We start from the raw sequence: 6,238 nt of genomic DNA, 5'->3' as shown, positions 1-6,238 counted from the left end.
AAAATTGGAGTATTTCAAAAAAATCTGGTTAACTCCGTACGCATGAGTGAATGCCCTACGAGGACTGAGTATAGGTTGAGATTGTGGAACACTTAATAAAAATACCAAATACTTTCAGATGTAAAACCATATAAAGATGAAAAGAAAATATCGCTCAAAAAATAATACTTTTGTATTATTTGCTTTCTTCATACACCATTACATTACAAAGTTGACAAATTGTGTCTATCATTGTATTATTATGTAGGTGTTGTCTTAGGTAAATCGGTAACTTGGTACGACAAAATTGACTACAGTCGCTGTCTGTTCTAATGACACCTTATCTACTCCCTTAATACACTACCTTATAATAACAACGTCCATCGTAACATATTGTAGAATTAAAATTGGCCGTGTGCGACGCGATACGTTATAATGCTTGGTTGTTCATCGTCTTTTGTCAAATCAATACATGTAGATCCAAAACATTTCAAGTTTTAAAAATTCTGGGGCACTCGGGATTGACTGGCGCATTCCTTTGATGTTATGATTAAAGGCAAAAATATCACCTTCATATAATATGTAATAATGGCTTCAGTAACGTACCTGACAAGTGAAATGGCACGTTGCGACGGGGATCAAATGTATGAAATGTTTTGATAATCGCCATATTTCAACACATTTTGTGGCTTTTGAAATTTTATGATTGAGTTGTGAGAAAAATGCTTTTAGGGAATCGAATATATGTCATGTCAGAACGGTAGTCTGTACCGGTATCGGATAAAGCACTCGCCAAACTATCCGAATGGGAAAATACATATTTTGCGATTATTGTTTGGTTTGGACCAATGTCGTCCAGTGACCGATAACGGTATTAATTAGCCAGTGTTCAGCAGAACTAGCTATGAGATTTGAAAGTAAAAACAGCCGCTCAGACGGCCTCCCGCTCCTCCGTTAGCAATGACTGCCGACGGAACACTCCTCAATGTCCGCTTTCGAAGCTTGCACTTCGAAGGCGAACAAGTTTCACGCTCAGAGCAGGTGGCTACGTCGCATCATCGCAGTTGCGAAACCGTCAGTTCATGGACGTAACGGTCAAGATACACACTATAGAAATGATCCCTAAAAGTATGATCTTAGCTTCTTTCTTCAAACCTACGAACCAGATCTGGATATTTATGCTACCATTTGTGGTAAAATTATATATACTTGTAATTGAACGCTGCGTTACGCGTGACACATACTTCATGCAGGAAGTATTTTACTCGTTCAGCTATGTTTAATTAGGACTCATATGCACGCATGTTGTAACTAATTATGATATATATGCCATGCTTTATCAGAATAGTTTGCCGGAATAACTACGTACCATGCACGTCTCATGTATGGACGCAGAACATCCAATATTTCTACTCGACAATGCAGAGTTAGAAATGTAATTACGTAGTCACAAAAAGCATGCTTTGCGTACAAAGGATCATTTGATCAAAATCTTCGCTTTGTTCAACTCAAAGTTGTAGTATACACATACACAAGGACAATTCTATCCACAATTGGACTCTGGTAAAACACAATTTGAAACGCTTCATTTATCCAAAAGTAACAATTTGCTCTATTCTAAAGATCAATCGCCGACATCACTGCGATGCGAGAATTGGCTGAAACAAGTAACGATACCAATTTTGTAAATTGTTAATGGATGACATACAACCGCAGAACCGTGTCGCTTTCTCCGTCACGGGTCACCGCGCTCGCTTCGTACGTATCCGCGGTGCGCAATTATAAAGTTTACACGTGGATAGCGTAATCTTATTGCATAGATATGAATATGGAATTAAAACATTATACAATGACTAACATATAGAGATGATATCCCCTGGCCATTCGTATTTCAATTGTTGACCGAACAATAGGTAAATAACACCTTAATGGTAAATACGGAGAGCGTCATCATCATCATCATCACAAAAATGCCGGTAAGTTGAGAGATTTGTTGCGTCAGAATGACAGGCCAAAGAAAATAATGCAAACTCGCTTGCAATTACACAACTTTTTTGGTGAAAATTGATATGTTCGTAATCGTTATATAGAGTTACATTGTACTTGTTATTGCAGGGTCGTGTCGTTTGCCTCTTCCTACCAACTTTTGATTTCATTGTCCGAGTAAACAAATGACGCATTTAATTACGTCCTTAGACGCTCATACAAAGTTGTAATAGAATGATACACATGCCTCGAATATTTTTTCATCAAGTCATTTCACGGGCATACCATTTTCACCTGATCCAAATCACTACCATGATGATACAGTAACATCAATTTGAGGATTGATCGTAGATAAATTTACTGAGAAAAGCTCAATTTCAACCTGCATACGTAAGAACTCTTTTGGATAATTCGCGGACCGAAGTTGAGTGTTTTAGACCGAAACCTTGGGCGTTGTCGGACCCATTAATCGAACGGTGCCTCAATCTGCTCTTTGAAGTTAATCGAGCAAGAAGTTAGGTACTTTGTAAGCAATTTCCGATGAAGCGTGCCAGCAAATAATCCTTCCAGCAGATGGACAAACAAATTGTACAAAACTCGTAATCGTGTTTCGGATTGTGCGCCATTTTTAGTCCGTACATTTTTGGATAAAACGGTTTACACCTTACCGGATATTTACTCGGGGTTTATCTGAAATGAAAAGAATTTGGAAAATAAACACAAAACTGCTAATAAAACAGTAAGAAATTCCTTTTCAACATTTTCAAAAATCAGTTGAACAACAAATATTCAATTAATGCCATGGATTTGTAGAATCCTTGTTACATCATTGTAAATTGCGCTTGAACGAAATTCTCCGTGATAACTTAATTAATCTAAAGACACATCTTCATCATCTACAACGTTTGAAAACTTATCCAAACGATTGTAACCAAACTTATAAAAAATGAAAACATTTTCCTTGATAGGATGGTCTTTGCCAGATTCCAGTCCGAACCAAACGTTTCTCAAACTAAGTATTATAGCACTTTCGATCACTTCGACTTCAAGTGTAATAGTTTCATTTAGTGTGCAAAACTGCTTGTAATATTGAAACTTTTAGTTCATATATTATACTTCAATTTCAATCCCATTAGTGAATATCACGCTTGCCGCGAAGCGTGGAAGTTAGAGCATGGCCAACCGACACAACGGAAATGGAAGCATTAGCCTCCTCCCGTCCGGATTCCACTTGAAGTATTGTGTAAACTTTTTAAACGTAAATCATTATTTGTTTTCTTCGCCATTTGTCAATTGTTTCGAAAATGGTTAAAAGCATGATTTCAACTATGATACCAAAAACCAAAAAAGAGTTGCCGTTTTTCTATTTTGTTTTATAAAACATTCACTCCCAATGCCTGTAAAACGTTTGAAACGAAGAAACTTGAAGGTATACTTCGATATCGAAGTGCGACGGACATTGGTCATTGCCCATAACCCTAAGTACGTTGAATACGCATACGTTCCTATAAAAAATAAAAAAAATTATTATAGTCAATATTGTTAGCGATACATTTACAGTAAGTGTACGGTTATCTGTAAGTTTCATGAAAAATCCGTCGTTTGTATTAATGCAACATTTTATAAACGGCATTAGATACCGTTGTTTCCAAGAGCAATACTGTTTAGCGTTTTGTTTGTAAAATATTACGCAATTTGAAAAAAAAAACTTTTTGTTTTCGTTAATTAACTCAAACTGAATATTACTTCATCATATATAAATAATTATTACGAAATTTGATCTTAATTGAAGTTACGTAACACATTTCAGTAATGATCTAAATCTCCAGCCGCAAATAACATGCATTCTTGTGAAAAACGAAATGTGGGTGGTCCTATTTCTTGATTGTAAATTTACACTGTGTTCATATTGTCGCGACGAATGCGTGTAATCTGTTGAAAACGATACTTTCCCAAACCACATATTCTAATTAACACCCTTTCAGATGTGTTTCAAAAATATTAAGTGACGTTGTACACCATTTTCATGTATTTTAATTAAAAAGAAGGTATTTGTATAGGTCTGTATCATACAAGTCGTGTATTTTAAATAACAAAAAGCAACAACTCTTTTTATAAGAGTGACAAATTGCGAGGTAATTTGAATCAGAGAAAAACCCCAAATGTAATTATCGTGTTATATCCGTATCCGGTTGTCGCTATTATTGCAAATTCCACACATTGATGGAAAATACAATAAACAGTTCGTATTTTGTGTTGTGTGCAACGTTTTTTGTTTAACATCACCCTGATAGCAATTTTTAACCAAAAAAATGTCAATAAAGTCAAGCAAATTTATGCCCTATAGAAGTCGGGTTTATAAATGTTCTGTTTAGATCGGAAGTTATTAAACCCTATATAGCTCTCAATAATATCTAAGAAAACCCAATCAAACAAATGTAAAGCGAAAACCAAATTAAAAAATTTATAAGTCCTAGTTCCGGGTTGCAGTATATACATATACATATGCCTTGAAATAGAGAATCGATAGAATATTATCATTCTACGAAGCCGTTTTTCTGGCACACATATTTGCTGTAACACTTCTGTTTTTGGCAGAATATATGTTATTGAAATACTGCCCTCTCTTAAAATAAACTAACATAACCACACCTATACAGAAATTTATTGAATTTATGGGTTGTTTTGTGCAACACATCTTAAACGGAATCGGTTCATCGAAAACGGCAACTTAATGGAAAAAGGTTATATAAACCCAAACATATTTTTATTGTGAATTGTTACCTCACTATAAAAACTTCACCTTTGAAAAATTGACTTAAAACAAATAGCACGTAATGACAGTGCAATGGAAAAAAAACAAGTCAAGCATGGGGTACTAGTTTTAAATCTATGGTATGTATATGATTTGGTACGTAAGTAATTCCTCTGTTGTAGGCCGCAAATAAGTGATGAACAAAATGTTTATAAAAATATAGTGTTTCAATTATTTTCTCAAAACTCTTTATTCGATGACCCGTGGCGTGACGGATATGTCACGCGGTATTTGATGACATGCCGTTCCTAAAAATACACAAACATGAAAACGATCTTTTCCACTTTTCTTTTTATTTACGCCGACTGTATATTATCCAAATGAACTTATGATTTCATTATAAAAATAGTAATAAAACTTGGATTCGGTGTAAATTATACCCTCATCAGAATGAACTATGCATGAATGCCTATTATAGTTTGATATAAGCATTTGCCTAATCCTGCTCAAATTTGCAAAGCGCCGTAACAATTTACGTGCAAACAGTTAGATTGACAATCATGTATTCTTATGAGTTCTTGACAATGAAAAATTTTGTGTTTAATATATATTTAAAGCATAAACTGTATTTAAATGAAATGAAAGCTGCATTCCCCAGGTAGATTACCTTCATCACCGAACATTTGATCGCCAGCTTTAGTTTGGCGTTCGATAATTGGAAATTGAATTGTCCACAATAAATATTGGTAACCGTTTGATCGAATCGCTCCGTTTCGCTAATCGTTTCCAAAAACAATTCAAGTATTGAATTTTATTTGGTAAAGCAGCAACCAACAAGATATAGTTGCGATGGATAATGAAAACACATTAGTCTTGCAATCGGTAACCCGATAAAATCAACCTACATGAAATTTTGTTCGTAGTATTTCTCGTAACAAAGTTTCCGAACGATTTTTAGGCGTATAGAACATTGCAGCTTGCTAAATATAATTCAAAATAACTTATTTTCATTTATATGAAAGCGGTAAAAAGGGTTGATTTGTTATCCCTGCCATCCCTATTATAATAGAATATGAAAAATGCATACCCTACAACCATTTGATAAATAGATTTAGAAGAATACAGGCTAGTTTGAAAATGATAAAGACCTTCTTTTGTTCTCACACACTGACGATATTTTATGGATTTAATATTTGAAGCCAAAAATGACAGCCTGTAGTTTAAAAAATCACGACTGTCCATATGTTTTCAAGGTATTTGCTATTGTTATAGTCGGTCTTAACCTTGTCATGAACTTTTTGGACAAGGGGCATGTCTTATTGTGCTCAAACAATTCGCTATTACTATAAAAATGTTGATTTGAATATCTAAGATTACCGCTGTCATTTTGAAATGATAATAACATGCTTGAACATCAAATTGTCCGACAGTTGAAACTTCGTAATACCCGACTACCGAAGAATGAGATTTTGTGATATTTTACTTTAACTTCAAACATCTGTCGGTAAGCCCTTTTAG

At 34.6% G+C, this 6,238-nt stretch overlaps 1 non-coding gene across 1 annotated transcript; it reads right to left on the bottom strand.

Moving 5' to 3' along the window:
- Positions 1 to 905: 905 nt before the first annotated feature.
- Positions 906 to 1,117, bottom strand: LOC120336980 (small nucleolar RNA U3). The gene has a single exon (XR_005568916.2). It is a non-coding gene; the product is annotated as a small nucleolar RNA U3 (small nucleolar RNA).
- Positions 1,118 to 6,238: the final 5,121 nt, after the last annotated feature.

This window comes from Styela clava, chromosome 2 (assembly GCF_964204865.1).
Source record: "Styela clava chromosome 2, kaStyClav1.hap1.2, whole genome shotgun sequence".
In the NCBI taxonomy this organism is placed as follows: domain Eukaryota; kingdom Metazoa; phylum Chordata; class Ascidiacea; order Stolidobranchia; family Styelidae; genus Styela; species Styela clava.
This window is presented reverse-complemented; position numbering and strand designations above follow the sequence as displayed.